Source organism: Mytilus californianus, unplaced genomic scaffold (assembly GCF_021869535.1).
Source record: "Mytilus californianus isolate M0D057914Y unplaced genomic scaffold, xbMytCali1.0.p SCAF_93, whole genome shotgun sequence".
NCBI lineage: Eukaryota > Metazoa > Mollusca > Bivalvia > Mytilida > Mytilidae > Mytilus > Mytilus californianus.
This window is the reverse complement of record NW_026262749.1, coordinates 37,674-54,942: the sequence shown is the minus strand read 5'-3', so window position 1 is coordinate 54,942 and position 17,269 is coordinate 37,674.

The window sequence follows — 17,269 nt, the reverse complement described above, 5'->3', positions numbered from 1 at the left end:
GAAGGCTGGGATTGAGTTTGGGGGTGATGAATCTTGAGGGGGGATTTTTTCCCCCTTTTTTTTCTTTAAAATTTTCCATTTTAAATTGGTTATTTCTGATTTATATATAAAAGCAAATAATAATGATATGGTTTGAATAGGTAAATTAAAATTTTTTAAGTTCTTAGACCACATTCATTCTGTGTCAGAAACCTATGCTGTGTCAAATATTTAATCACAATCCAAATTCAGTGCTGTATCAAGCTTGAATGTTGTGTCCATACTTGCCCACAACTGTTCAGGGTTCGACCTCTGTGGTCGTATCAAGCTGCGCCCAGCGGAGCATTTTATTATCATTATCTTAATAACTATACAAGAAGGGTCCTACATATATATTTAAATAAAAACTATCAACATAACATGGTCTAAACACCCCAAAATTTATCGAAAAATTGGTAATTATATCTTCCAGTTATTGTCCCTGAAATGATTGAATCTACCGTTTGCTACTTCTTTCGAACAACTATATCAATATATAATAGAACAAATTGCATTAATGGTTAGTAGGAACTGTTCTTTTACATTCTGAACTTATTCTGAATTGTTTAAATTCTTCTTTTAAAGTTGTTGCTCTGGAAATGTTTGTTTTTGTCCGCTTTTAGTGCATAATTTGTCAATTAGAGTTATTCTGCTCCTGTGAGCCTCTTCATTTATGATGAATTATTTGTATTTTTGTTTGATTATTTTCTTAAAGCATTAAATTAAACATGAATTATTCTTTTCAATTTGTTGTTATACTTATTTATAAGTCCAGCTCCTATATTATGTCAGTAGTTACAAATTAGACGGCAAAATTGAGAAAATTTGAATATGCAGGTTACCAATTTGGTTTGGTATATACCAGACACCAACATTATTTGCCGAGCTTAATATTTTTTTTGATTGGGTATATATAGTTATACTTTGCAAGTAGATATGTTGTTTTACAATAATAAACGGGTCTTGGAGTATTTTGGCTCTGAAAGATGACCAAAATCAGCCATTTTGGACATGAAGCTAAATAAGACCTATTGAATCGGATAGATTATACATACACTTAATAGACAGCATTGTTATTTCTATGCATTCTTACACTTAAAGTGATGTATTACTAGGAACAACTGTCAAAAAATTATTATTGTTGCCATATTTTTTTATTTAAACCAGTGAAATATGCCAAAAAAGGCTTATTTTTGCTGTTTTCGAGCAATTTCATCTGTTAAAAGATGGCGCCCAAAAATAATCCGGATCGGTTCAAAATTTTCAAAAAAAATTTGTGTGGTTATTTACATTACTAAGGTGCACCAATGTGCCAATTATGAACTCATTTGGCAAAAGTGACATTCGGACGGTTTTGCATGGTTTTCTGGCAGATTGGCCCTTAATTCAACTTATAACGTACATATTCAGATTCCCCTAATACACTAATACAGGGAAGTTACTGGGAATAGCCCAGTCTAGTTCTCAGTGGAAGCCACTCTGCATCTGCCCTCCTTTTATCCATTGTAAGCTTTAACAACTGTCTGACATTGGAATGGTTTGAACCATTGTAAAACATGGTAGCTAAATGTCTACGATATATTTTCATAGTAATTTGTTACACTGCTATTCGAATTTTCGCCCCATATGAAAGTAACTAGTCAATTAGTTGTAAGTCTGGTCACAATAACACAACTGACCTTTAAAATTTGTAAAGCCTGAAATGCAAGTCCATATGAAAATGAACTAGAGGCGCCCATGAGCATGTGCCGCTCACCTTGGTTTATGTGTATTTTCAGCAAATGACACTCTCCAACATTGTAGACGATAATACAATTGGTGGTATTATGATTTGGATTACATGCATTATCCAACGGTGCAGAAACTTATAAATTAGATGTTTCCAAAATTCTAATAGTATTTTCATTAGGTTTCAAGTATTTATTAAATCTTTCCTATTAAGCCAGAAACATTCTGTGGAAGTGATTGAACGGTTGAAATTTTAGAGACAATGTACTTACAATAAACAAAAAACAAAGCAGATTACCAAATAATTTAAATACCATTCCATGAAAAGCTTTAGTAACAACAGTCACATTGCTAACAGCTATCCATTTGTTCTCAATGGGATCATAAGAGTCCAATCTACCGGAGTAATGTTTGTATATTGTATTGCTTGGAATGAAGAAAAAGGTATTGCCATGTCTCTGAACATTCTGTATTATTCCGTAGGAAAATACTATTGTAGGTGGAGGGGGAATTACTCTGGTAAGTGCCTCAGTGGGACCAAATTGCATTTTCTCGTAAGATTGGCAAATGATCTTTGTACTAGTAGATTTTGTCTTTTTTTCAGAATTATAAATATCTGTTAAAACTTGTAGAATTAGTGGATAACCATCATCAATATTGTTAGAAGATAAGTGTTTACATTTTTTCACATGGTCTCAGTAATTTTTTTTTCACAGCAAAAGCAGAAATAATTCCCCCTCAACACAGTAACTAGCCCATGTGTTTTTGAAGAAGAACACCAAATTCGTACAACTGGGACAGATTCAATTCGTGTTGCCTCTTCTGCCTACACAAATTAACTGACATTTTAAAGGTTTGATAGAGCATTGAAATGAAATGGTTTATATTGAATTATGAAAACTAATGTAAGGTTTAACATTCATTTTTGACACAGGTTATGACATTATTTGGATCTTACAACATTCAATGACATTCTACAAAGAAGTCACTTAAAAGTCAACAACAAGGCACAAGAAGATTAAGACATGGATGAACCGGTTTCATGTTCAAACAACTCTTTAATCTAGATTATTAACAAAACTTAATTACTATTATAGTAACAAATGAGCAAAAATATGTATATCCATTGGAATGTTTTCAAACAGTTGTTGGTTAGTCACTACTAGCCCATATACATTGGTGTCAAATTGATTCTAATAATAAATAGTATGTCTAGTTTCCAGAAAGTCTTGCTGCCAATTGATAGAAAAAAGTTTTTCTTGGGTGTAATGTAATCAAAACAAGAATTAGTCCATACTCACATATACACTGCTCTGTACCCACGTTCTTTTTCTAAAGCACATAAAAAATAATACACATTATCTCTGCTGTATTTCATTCATTAACTGCGATTTGAATTTTTTTTTATTTAATAAGAAAACAAATTAGTACATAGGGACAAAATATTAAATTTACTGATTGGTTCTTTTTATAAACTTGCACATTTTGTTGACAAGTTGAATTGAAATTGTCTATTGTACATCCCCCCGGTGGATCGCTATCCTTGCCGTGGTCGGGGGGCTTGCGTGTCTCAGTGACCCCAAGAGCTATGCCAGTTGGAGCTTCGTCTCCTGGTAGGGTTACCCATGCTGGACAGGTCGAAGGGTAGAGACCAGACTAAAGTGATCCGAACATCGTATGAGTTGCCCGATGTTTTAAATAAAATAGGCTCTCCAACCCGTTGGCCGTGGGTTGCTACCCGTGTCGGTGGTTGACGAGATCCTTGCGGATGAGGGCTGTAGCCAGACTTCTTACGGTCAGAAAAATACCCGGACGGACGAGACTATAGTTCAATAAGCTGCTTTGGCTCCAATATCATCTAAACGGGAGGTCGGATGGACCCGGTTCGATCAATCGGCTGGTCATGTCGAGCCCTTCAGTTAATCCTCAACAATAAGCTTTCTTGTAACAATTTTCATTATATACACATGTGTTTTAAATTAAGCTATTTATATTTCGGATAATTGAAGAAGGCGATGGCTCATGGGTCAATCAAGTGGTACGCTTTCTATTTCGCTTGATGGATACGCTCTGCTTGAGTATACTATTCTTGGAACATCTGGTGCTTTCCGCAGTGGATCTTGGGTGCTAATTTTGGGGACCAGCTACGTTATACATGTTATACTTGGAGCTCGTTTTCAGCATTAGCACTTGACCCCGGCTCGCCACGGAAACACAGCATCGCCCTTGTAGGCACTCCGAGGTGGGTGGATGACAAGAATGGTGAATCTTTCTCATTTCCTATGGCACAACAAAACCAACCCTCTAAATCAGCTTTAATACATAAAAAAAGAAAATGTGATGATTCAGTGCCCTGTCAGGAAGATGACAGTTGGCCCAGATTTATTGTAATAAAAGGAACAGATGAAAAACCAATTTCCAAAATATCTCCCTTTGTGATTCACAAACAAATTCAAAGCGTTGCTGGTACTGTAAAAAAAGTTTCAAAAATGAGATCAGGCAATTTGTTGGTTGAATGTTCCAACAAAAGTCAGTCAACAAATTTGCTTACACTGACAACAATTACAAACTTTCCTGTTTCTGCCTCTCCTCACAACAGTTTGAACAGCTGTAAGGGGATCATTCGAGACAGAAGTCAATACCTTGGTGACCTTACCGTGGAAGAAATCTGTGAGGAACTTTCAAGCCAAGGTGTAACTGATGTTGTTAGATTTCAAATAAAAAAGAATGGAAATATAATCAAATTAAATACATATCTTTTGACATTTAGAACTCCAACTCCTCCTCCATCTATTACTTTAGGTTGCTTCGGAATCAGAGTTGACAGGTTTATCCCTAACCCAATTCGATGCTTCACTTGTCAAAAGTTTGGTCATGGAAGCAAACAATGTCGTGGTACGCAGAGATGCTTCAAGTGTTCTGACGAAGGACACGAGGGAACAACCTGTAGCTCTGAATCTTCTAAATGCGTAAACTGTGGTGAATCCCATTTTTCATCATCTAGGGACTGCCCTGTTTACCTTAAAGAAAAAAATATTATCAAAATTAAAACAGAAAGAAACATCAGTTACCCAGAAGCTAAACAGATAGCTTCTGTTTCGAATGATCTCCTTGTTTCGAACAGACCATCGTACGCCAGCAAAGTTGTCCGCTCATTCAGTCACGAGCATACACAAACTCGCATGACCTGGCCAATTGATGCTGAGACATTTACAATGCTGCCTGTTGAAACAGAACCTAACGATAAAATATTAGTTCCAAGAAAACCAACACCTTCTAAAACCAGTACTCAGTCAACTCAATCTTCCTTACAGAGCTCAATGTCATCATCTAAAAATAATGAAAAAAAGAAATCAAATAAAAAAGATACAGTTAAATCAGACAGTTGGGGCGGTGAATCTGTCTGGGATCTTCCCAGTGACATAGATGATTCTTCCATCTCCAATAGTCCTCCTTCATCTGCATCTAATAAAACTAGTTTATCTTCTGCATCTAGTACAAAGTCTTCTAAAGCCCCGTCTCCTCTTCGTTCTCCAGAACAGAAGGATGTCCCAAAGAAGCCAGCAAATACATCCTCTCAGAAGTCTTCTGATTCGAGGTCGCGGGGTAGGGGTCGAGGCGGAGTAAAACCAGCTGCGCATGGTCCTGGAGATCGACGACTCTCCTCACACAACAGATTTTCAACACTTAACGACGAATCAGAAATGGAAATCGAAAGTGTTCCGCCACCCGAAAGATTACAATCTCAGGGTGAGCGAAATAAGAATGCTGGCAAACTCGATAGCATTCGCCCGTCTATTAACAAATCATGACTAATATCATCCAATGGAATTGCCGAGGTCTTAAAATAAATCTTCTCGAGTTAACGCTTCTAGTTCAGTCATTTTTACCTACCGCATTTTGTCTTCAAGAAACTCATTTAAAAGAAAGTGACAATGTATCTTTAAAAGGATACAACATGTATAGCACATTTTCTAAGGTAGATGAACGTGCTGCAGGCGGATCATCCATTTTTGTGAAGGACAACGTCATTCATAGCACAGTCCAACTCACCACGGATCTGCAGGCAGTTGCAATTCGTTTATCATTAGATAAAACAATTACATTATGTTCTATATATATTCCACCCAATTCAATTATAGATAAAGCTAAACTCAAAAACCTCACTGATCAATTACCCTCACCATTTATACTTATGGGCGACTTCAATGCACACAACCCCTTGTGGGGAAGCAAGTCTCATAATATCAAAGGTAAGATCATTGAGGACTTTGTCTCTCAAGAAGGATTATGCATTTTTAATGATGGATCTAATACTTATCTTCATCCTGGAAACGGGTCTTATTCTGCTATTGATATCACTATTTGCGATCCCTCTCTTCTTCTGGATTATTCATGGCGTGTTCATGATGATCTATGTGGAAGTGATCACTTTCCAATAGTACTTGAACATCTTTTTACTTCTGCCCAACAGAGAGTACCACGTTTGAAACTTGACAAGGCGGATTGGTCCTTGTTTGAGAATCTCTGTCAAGCGGAACTTCAGTCAAAGATGTTTGAGACTGTACAAGATCCAATTTTAACTTTTAATACAATTTTAACGTCAATTGCTGACAGAACTATTCCTAAGACCTCGGCAAATCCGAAACATCCCAGCAAACCATGGTTTGATGATGCTTGTGATCAAGCAATAGGTGACCGTAAAAAATCTGAAAAACGGTTCAACCAACAACCAACGACAGAAAACTTGAGTAATTTCCGTGTTTTTCGCGCTAAGGCACGGCGGACTTGCAGGCAAGCACGACGAACGTCTTGGAAGAAATTTGTCTCGGAGATAACATCTCGCACTCCGATGACAAAAGTATGGAACATGATACAAAAGATAAAAGGTAAAAATTCTAAAGCCACAGTTAAACATTTAAAAAATGGCAATGATTTATTAACATCTGAAAAGGATATTGCCAACAAGCTTGGTGAAACTTTTGCGAAATCTTCTTCTTCTAATAACTACAGGGAAGATTTTAAAAAAGTTAAAAAACAAAAAGAAAAAATTAAATTAAACTTTAAATCAAAAAATGGTGAAAATTATAATAAACTCTTTTCTCTTGAAGAACTTAAAACATCTCTATCAAAAGCCCATGATACAGCTTGTGGGCCTGATAATATTCACTACCAACTGTTAAAACACTTGCCAGATTCCTCGCTGGAAGCTCTTTTGCAGCTTATGAATAACATCTGGGAATCTGGTGATTTACCATCAATCTGGAAGCTTGCAACCGTCGTGCCTATTCCAAAACCAAGTAAAGATCACACGGATCCTATTAATTATCGGCCAATTGCTCTTACCAGTTGTGTCTGTAAAACACTAGAACGGATGGTTAATGATCGCCTTGTTTGGTTCCTGGAATCCAATGGGCTTTTAGCCAATATCCAGTGTGGATTCCGCCAAGGTCGCAGTACTCTTGACCATCTTGTTCGATTCGAATCATTTGTCCGTAATGGTTTTGCGAAAAATGAACATGTAGTGTCTGTCTTTTTCGATCTAGAAAAAGCCTATGATACTACATGGAAGTATGGTATTTTAAAAGATCTGTTTGATATGGGGTTGAAAGGCAATATGCCAAATTTTATTTCGAATTTTTTATCTAACAGACAATTTAATGTTAGAGTAAATTCAACCATGTCTGATCTGTATGATCAAGAGATGGGTGTCCCTCAGGGCAGTATTTTATCTGTTACATTATTTAGTCTTAAAATCAACAGCCTTGTTGAAGTTTTAAAAAGTAATATTGAAGGTTCATTGTATGTTGATGACTTTTTAATATGTTATAGAGGCAAAAATATGAATAACATAGAAAGACAATTACAGTTATGTCTTGGAAGAATTGAAAAATGGGCCTCGGAAAATGGGTTTAAATTTTCCATTTCAAAAACGGTCGGGATGCATTTTTGTAACAAAAGGAAATTGCATCTTGATCCAGAACTCACTTTGTACGGCAACCCAATTAAAATGGTTGATGAAACCAAATTTCTTGGGTTAATTTTCGATAAAAAGTTAACCTTTCTACCCCATATCAAAATGTTAAAATCGAAATGTTTAAAAGCATTAGATATTTTAAAAGTTGTCGGCAGCACCGACTGGGGTGCTGATCGCAACATTTTACTTAATTTATATAGATCTCTAGTTAGATCTAAACTAGATTATGGCTCTATAGTGTATGGCTCTGCAAGGAAGTCCTACATACAGATTCTCGATGCTGTGCATCATCAGGGTTTGCGTCTCTGTCTTGGCGCATTTAAAACCTCACCAGTTGAGAGTCTGTATGTAGAGGCTGATGAGCACTCACTCTCTAACAGACGTTTGAAGCTTGGACTTCAATATGCTGTCAAACTAAAAGCCTACTCAGATAATCCTGCCTACAGCTGTGTTTTTAATCCAATTTATGAAGATATTTTTGCAAAACATGAAAATAAAATTCCTCCGTTAGGTATACGTTTAAAACCACATTTAGCTTCTTTTGATTTAAAATCTGTTGCTCAAGTTGAAACTTGCAAATGTCCTCCATGGGAACTTCCCAAACCAAAAATGATATTTGATCTCCGTGAACACAATAAAAATAAAACAAATCCTCTTTTAATTCAGCAACACTATGCTGAAATCAAAGCCAATTATTCAGATTTTTCAACTGTCTATACTGATGGATCAAAAGATGGTGACAGAGTTGCATCTGCTGCTGTCTTCAGGGACAGAGCTGCAACTCTCCGTTTGCCATCTGATGCATCGATCTTTACTGCTGAAGCAGAAGCAATAATTTTGGCTTTGAAATTTATTGCTTCTTCAGATAAATCCAAATTTATTATATGTTCTGATTCACTTTCATGCTTACAAGCTATACAAAATACTAAAATTAAAAACCCAACAATTCTCAAAATTTTATATGTAATGAGGAATTTAAAAATTCTCCTTAAAGAAATATTATTTCTATGGGTGCCGAGTCATGTTGGAATCCTTGGAAACACAGCTGTAGACCTTGAGGCAAAGAATGCCCTGGGTGACCCTTTATCTAACTGTGATATACCATATACCGATTTTAAATCTAATATTAGAGAATATGTTTTTAATATATTGAAAAATGAATGGAGTAAAATAGATGGTAATAAATTACATGAAATTAAACCTAATTTATGTAAACCTTTCAATAATTTTATGTGCAGAAAAGATCAGTGTGTTATTTCTAGATGTCGTATTGGTCATACTAGAATAACACACGAATATCTTTTAAAAAATGAAGTAGAACCACAATGTATACCTTGCAACTGCAAGTATACTATTAAACATGTTTTAATCAATTGTATTGACTTTGCTGATATTCGTAAGAAGCATTTCAATGTCAATAATATGTATGATTTATTTAATAATGTTTCATTTACAAATATTGTTTCATTTTTAAAAGAAGTTGGAATATATTCTAAAATATAAAAATGTTATTATATTTAAAACGATTTAAAATTTTTATCACGTTATCTTAATGTTCATTTTTATTTGTAAATAATCAATTTGCTTTAATCTAGAATTTTAGTTTATTGAAGGACCTTTTGTCTGATTTTAAGAATATGCTTTAAATTGTAAAAAATATTCGAATTAGCTCTCGCCGCGATATAGCCTTGTTGTGCTAATGCGGCGTAAAGCAACCAACAATCAATCAATCAATCTATTGTACATACCTGTATTCAGTGTAAAAGACAGGTTAATATCTGCACTATGTGTTCAACTTCATTCATTATCTGCTTGTACCTTAGCCCTTTAGTAATTTGTTCAACTTTATTCATTTTCTGCTTGTATCTCAGCCCTTTAGTAATTTGTTCAATTTTATTCATTTTCTGCTTGTATCTAAGCCCTTTAGTAATTTGTTCAACTTCATTCATTATCTGCTTGTATCTTGGCCCTTTAGTAATGTCAGAAATGGTATTCACAGTTTGTAACCGCTCCTTTTCCTTTTCAATGACCCTTTGAAAATTAAAATCGTGTGATCCCGAGTATATCAGAAACTTATCACAGGACGCTGTGCAGCTTCTAATGTTACGATGGTTTGGATTGCTTCTCTGGTTAGCTTAATGTGACTGTCGTTTTGTGTATTATCAATCGGAAGAGTGAGAGAGAGAGCATCATGGGATCGCTGCAATTTCTGATAGTTTCTGGCTTAATACAGACGAGGAAATGCCACACTCCCCCCGGCTTCATATTTTTGCAGTATGTTTTGAATTTCTATAACCTGGTTGCCAAATTGTCCAAAATTGAAATAAAAATGAGTTTTTTTGGGGATGGTCCCCACTTAGACGAGAGAGGCCCTGTCTAAACAAAATCACTATAACTTTTTTTAGTTAAGTCGGGATCACTAAAGGACAAGGTACGATAAGGCCCGTTTTTCTCATATTTCAAAATTTGTTTTGGAAAGCTACTTATCACGTTAAAATATTTCCTTAGGTTTGAAGTTAGTTTGGATAAACTTCAAAACCATTAATTTAAGAAAATGGGTGAGGTTAGGGGGGTACAAGGGCATCAATAACGCCAAAAGAAGGAAAAATTACAATTTTTGGCCATTGTTTCTTAAAATTTAATAGTGTACGCCTACGTGACCCGAAGAAAATTTAAAAAAACGTTCTCATGACATTGGAATAAAAAAATCCTAGGTCGCGTTGGTGCAGGCACTTAAAAACTAAAAATTAGTTGTACTGAACACCTTCAAAGTGAATAATAAGTACAAGTTGCAAAAATTAGTGGTTTTAAAGTACAAGTATATCCAAACAAGTTTCAAACATCAGGGAATGTTTTAACATAACAAGTAGCTTTCCAAAAGAGAATTTGAAAAATGAGAAAATAAGGGGGGTGGGGGGGGGGGGAGGGGGCATAAACGGGCCTTATCGTACCTTGTCCATTGAGTAGACCCCATTTGTAAGTAGTCAGGCCCTTTTCCTTTCCAGCAACGATCCCCCCCCCCCCCCCTCCTTTTCACAAGCACTCTGTGATGCCCCCTTGTACAGGGCCCGATCATTGCTGGTGGTGGTCTCAAACAATGCCCTGATGGTGTCCCTCGTCCTGAAAGACAGCAGTCCATTTAAACTAAAGATTTGCAATAATTTGAATTACATCACAACCCTACATACCAAGGTATCCACTTCAGAAGTCTTTCCCAAAATTAAACTATTTGCTGCACATGCAACAAAAAACCATTGTCATTTCGGGGCCTTTTATAGCTGATTATACGGTATAGGCTTTGCTCATTGTTGAAGGCCGTACGGTTACCTATAATTGTAAATTTCTGTGTCATTTTGGTCTCTTGTGGAGAGTTGTCACATTGGCAATCATACAACATCTTCTTTTTTTAAATGTACTCCAAACCCCCAAAATGGATGATTTAAATACTTTGACTGCGAACTTGATACATCCCGCACAGCCAAACGGACGTCCCTCTTCGGTAAGCGTTTTACTGCCGGTCGGGAGAAGACCAAGTAATCATATTTCTATTCCCCAGTCACCCTTGGGGTGTATATGGGAATGTTCTAATCGTTTGAATTGATAAATCTATGAACCAACACATTAACCAATTCATACAACGGAACGGTCAATCACAAGTTATAATAGTTATCAAAGGTAAACTTCAATTAATTCTTTCGAAACCCAAACATGAGTTTTTATCAAAATTTATTAAGGATCTTCCAGATAAGAGGCAATTTCGGTCGTGACCGAAACCCAACAAATATTATTCAGGATATAAATTCCCCCTTATACCTCATAGTGTTCAATTTTGAAGAAAAAAAAATCGATTGATCGCATAGAAAAACAAAATATTTTTTGTCACGCCTTGGGCTAAACAAAAATCTGACTTAGAACCCCCCCCCCCCCCCCCCCCCCCCATTTTTTGAAGTTTAATGGTTGCTCCCTAATGAGGGAACACATATACAATTTAATGAAGTATTTCTGTTGCCTGTATTTCAGATGAATATAAATCATGACAAAACAATGTTGGATTATATAGGAGTGCAATTACTCGCATCAGATTCGGACATCACAGATCTAATCACCAGTGCTGACCTGTTAGAAGGAGAAGATGCTAATCCAAATACAACAATTGAACCAAATCCTAAGAAATGTGATATTTGTCATAAGAAAATCACAGAAAAATGCAATTTGAATCGTCACATAAAAAAAAACACAGGGATACAATGGAAGAATGTCAGCGATTCAACAAGGTGTTTACACCAAATTTAATTAATCTCGCCACGTTGACTCTGTTCATAAACATTTAGTTTTTGAATACAATACATGTAAGAAGAGTTTTACATCAAAAACAGGACTGTCGTACCTTAACAGAGAACATTCCGGCCATTTCCGTTATCTTTGCACTTATTGTTGCAAAGGCTTCAACTACAAAAGACAGTTTGAGGGACACAAAGCGGGCCACGACAATGAGAAAAAATTCACCTGTTCGAAATGTGCAAAGTCTTCAGTACGAAAATAGTAGGGATAGTCACCCCAAACTATGTGGAAATAATAAAGATACATATATTAAGTGTGACGGTAGCGGGAAAGCCTTTAAATGCATGAAATATATAAAAGATTTCAATGGTAATTGTAAATAAAAATGTGTGATATCTACATGATCTATACAACAAAGGAAAAGACTTTTTTAATTGAGCTGAAACTCCTGTTACACACTTGCAGTGATTTCAAATTTGGAAAGAGTATTTGTTTCATGATAATACTTGCGCTAGGTTTTAACATGTATTTATGTGTACAGGCCTGGGACCCGAATTTTCGTGTTTTGTGGTGCTTATTTGAATTCCATACTTGATGTAGAACATATAGTATTCTCGGCCAACAATAATTGATTTGAATATATTTTTTTGGATCCTGAAGCTTTCCTCTGACTCGATAAGCAGATAATGAATGAAGTTGAACAAATTACTAAAGGGCTTAGATACAAGCAGAAAATGAATAAAGTTGAACAAATTACTAAAGGGCTTAGATACAAGCAGAACATGAATAAAGTTGAACAAATTACTAAAGGGCTAAGGTACAAGCAGATAATGAATGAAGTTGAACACATAGTGCAGATATTAACCTGTCTTTTACACTGAATACAGGTATGTACAATAGACAATTTCAATTCAACTTGTCAACAAAATGTGTAAGTTTATAAAAAGAACCAATCAGTAAATTTAATATTTTGTCCCTATGTACTAATTTGTTTTCTTATTAAATCAAAAAAAATTCAAATCGCAGTTAATGAATGAAATACAGCAGAGATAATGTGCATTATTTTTTATGTGCTTTAGAAAAAGAACGTGGGTACAGAGCAGTGTATATGTGAGTATGGACTATTTCTTGTTTTGATTACATTACACCCAAGAAAAACTTTTTTTTATCAATTGGCAGCAAGACTTTCTGGAAACTAGACATACTATTTATTATTAGAATCAATTTGACGTCAATGTATATGGGTTAGTAGTGACTAACCAACAACTGTTTGAAAACATTCCAATGGACATACATATTTTTGCTCATTGTTACTATAATAGTAATTAAGTTTTGTTAATAATCTAGATTAAAGAGTTGTTTGAACATTGAACCGGTTCATCCATGTCTTAATCTTCTTGTGCCTTGTTGTTGACTTTTAAGTGACCTCTTTGTAGAATGTCATTGAATGTTGTAAGATCCAAATAATGTCATAACCTGTGTCAAAAATGAATGTTAAACCTTACATTAGTTTCCATAAATCAATATAAACCATTTCATTTCAATGCTCTATCAAACCTTTAAAATGTCAGTTAATTTGTGTAGGCAGAAGAGGCAACACGAATTGAATCTGTCCCAGTTGTACGAATTTGGAGTTCTTCTTCAAAAACACATGGGCTAGTTACTGTGTTGAGGGGGAATTATTACTGCTTTTGCTGTAAAAAAAAATTACTGAGACCATGTGAAAAAATGTATACACTTATCTTCTAACAATATTGATGATGGTTATCCACCAATTCTACAAGTTTTAACAGATATTTATAATTCTGAAAAAAAGACAAAATCTACTAGTACAAAGATCATTTGCCACTCTTACGAGAAAATGCAATTTGGTCCCACTGAGGCACTTACCAGAGTAATTCCCCCTCCACCTACAATAGTATTTTCCTACGGAATAATACAGAATGTTCAGAGACATGGCAATACCTTTTTCTTCATTCCAAGCAATACAATATACAAACATTTCTCCCGTAGATTGGACTCTTATGATCCCATTGAGAACAAATGGATAGCTGGTAGCAATGTGACTGTTATTACTAAAGCTTTTCTTGGAATGGTATTTAAATTATTTGGTAATCTGCTTTGTTTTTAGTTTATTGTAAGTACATTGTCTCTAAAATTTCAACCGTTCAATCACTTCCACAGAATGTTTCTGGCTTAATAGAAAAGATTTAATAAATACTTGGAACCTAATGAAAATACGCTTACCGAAAAGGGACGTCCGTTTGGCTGTGCAGGATGTATCAAGTTCGCAGTCAAAGTATTTAAATTATCCATTTTGGGGGTTTGGAGTACATTTAAAAAAAAAAGATGTGGTATGATTGCCAATGTGACAACTCTCCACAAGAGACCAAAATGACACAGAAATTTACAATTATAGGTAACCGTACGGCCTTCAACAATGAGCAAAGCCTATACTGCATAATCAGCTATAATAGGCCCCGAAATGACAATGGTTTTTTGTTGCATGTGCAGCAAATAGTTTAATTTTGGGAAAGACTTCTGAAGTGGATACCTTGGTATGTAGGGTTGTGATGTAATTCAAATTATTGCAAATCTTTAGTTTAAATGGACTGCTGTCTTTTAGGACGAGGGACACCCTCAGGGCATTGTTTGAGACCACCACCAGCAATGCTCGGGCCCTGTACAAGGGGGCATCACAGAGTGCTTGTGAAGGATTAAACTTCATTTAATAGTAAGTGTACAACAACAAAGGATTTCGTGTGTCTGCTGCTAAAAGCAAGGCATTTTACTTTATGAACAGGCAAGTAATGATGTTCTGGTAACTTGGTTATATCTGTTTTGGGTTGAATTTCAAAAATGTATTCAATGATGACCCCCTCCAGGCATCATCTAGTAAACTAGTGAACACAATGCTTTATCCATACAATATATCATTGCCATTTTGTTTAGTTTCTTTTGTTACCTATTCTGAAATACATGTTTAACTCCGCTGCATTGTTGTGCCTGTCCCAAGTCAGGAGCCTCTGGACTGTGTTAGTCTTATATGATTTAAAAATTTTAGTATCTGACGTATATTTCCGAGTTAAGTATGACGTCCATTATCACTTAACTAGTATATGTTTTTGTTTTGGGGCCAGTTGACGTGGGCCTCAACGATGGGTGTAATTGTCAAATATACTCAAAGGATTGTGTATAGATTTCATTAGTGTTAACATACAATAGAAAATATGGCATAATTTTACTTTAAAATAATACTTAATTTCTATATTCTTGCAGACCTTAAAATGTAAAGAATTTCTCTTGAAACCTAAATATAACATCGTTAAATGGCATGAATAGGAGCAGGAAAAAAATCTAAAAGTATCAATTTAATATCCATGGTTGTATATTAAAGGAATCATTCCTCATGAAAAAGATCCTGAATGTATCTCCTTTAGCACAATTTAATATATATACAAACTCAGGTTTTTAAGAATCTTTCATGTATTACCATTCACATAAAAAATATAGAAATCAGATAAACATTTCCTTTAGTATGAAGAATATCAATTAAACATTCTGTATGTGTTTATTTGTTTATTCCCATAAGTATCATTGTCCCAGACGAGTGTTACACATAACAGATTGATTTTCCAAATCTCATTCTTTTACTTTTATTAAAAAAAATGTTCTTGCTCACAATAAGATAACATTATCATGATTATAGTCTATGACCATGTTTGCACTACAAAATAAACCAAATTTTTCATACTATTGTATTGTGTTAATGTTATCCGTCCAGTAATTAGTCAATAATTAAGGTGATTTCAAATTAACTTTTGTCAATTTAAGAAATGAATGACAAGAAACAAATTGTATCATTCTTAAAGATTGTGAGGTACATATTATAATAACTGGTATTGAACTTTTAATCATGCTCTGTCAGATTCTCAATGTCTGTATCTGATTCATACATGTACAGGTACGGTGGTTTGTCATAACTTATTGTTTCGCTGTCACTTGAAAGTTGCAAGTCAGTTGCAAATGCTCCCGATGGTCCAAAATACAATTCTACATTTCATTGCAAGCAGTTACCACACTTGCACACCTTTTCACATAGGTCACAACATGAATGTCTAATCAGATTCCTTCTTAGCAACTTCTGAAACTTCTTTCTCGGATATAAAATTACTGAGCAACTTCTGTCGTCTGCATCCGTCTTTAAGTTTTACAAGATCTTTCACTTCTACATCTAGAAATTTCATATGATTGTTGTTATATAAAATAAAAGCCACAGAATCTCTCCCAACTCTTCCAACTTCTTGAAATTGGTCAACAAGGCTTCTTGGTGGATCATATAATAGTACGGTTTGAATGTAAACAATATCCACTCCCATTCCCAGTGCACTGGTTGCAATAACAATTTTGAAGTCATGGTTAGATTTCTGTAGATCTGACAGTATAATGTTTCAATCTCGTCAGTAGTTTCAGAATGGTAGATCTGAACATATGAAGAAATTATTAAACGTGTTGTTTTCAATTTTTTATATGGTTTGAAGTCTTGTATTTCAGTAGTAATAAAATTGTACAAGTTCGAAACATCTTTAATGGAATATATATGGTTTAGAGGTGGGGATATCTACTGTTTGCAAGTTTTCAAAAAGGAGGGGTTGGGGTGACCCACCTTATATTTCATTTGATTTGTTTTACTGACCAATACATGAATATATATGGTTTAGGGTAGGTGATCTCAACCGTTTACAAGTTCTCAAACAGGAGGGGTAACCCCAATATTTCATTTGATTTCATTTTTATTGTCTCATACATGCATATGTATGGTTTATGGGTGGGGATCCCGACCGTTTGGACATGTACATCTAACAGTCCTTCCATACACCAAATCTAGATCTATCGCTTATATTATTTGAGATCTATATAAACTTGACCACCAAAACTTAACCTTGTTCCTTGATCCATGAAATCAGAAATGTGGTTGAGGTCAGGTGAAAACTGTCTGACAGGCATGACGACCGTGCGAGGTAGGCACATACCAAATATAGACATCCTATATATAAAAAATGTAATAAGAAGGAATAAAATGCTTTGCACAGCCTTGCCTGATACGACTGCAGAGGTCAAACCCTGAACAGTTCGGAAGGGCAAGTTTGGACACAATATGTAAGCTTGATACTGTCTTAATTTAGATTGTAAAGCTTGATACTGTCTTAATTTAGATTGTAATCAAGTTTTTGACATATAATAGGTTATTGACATAAAATAAAC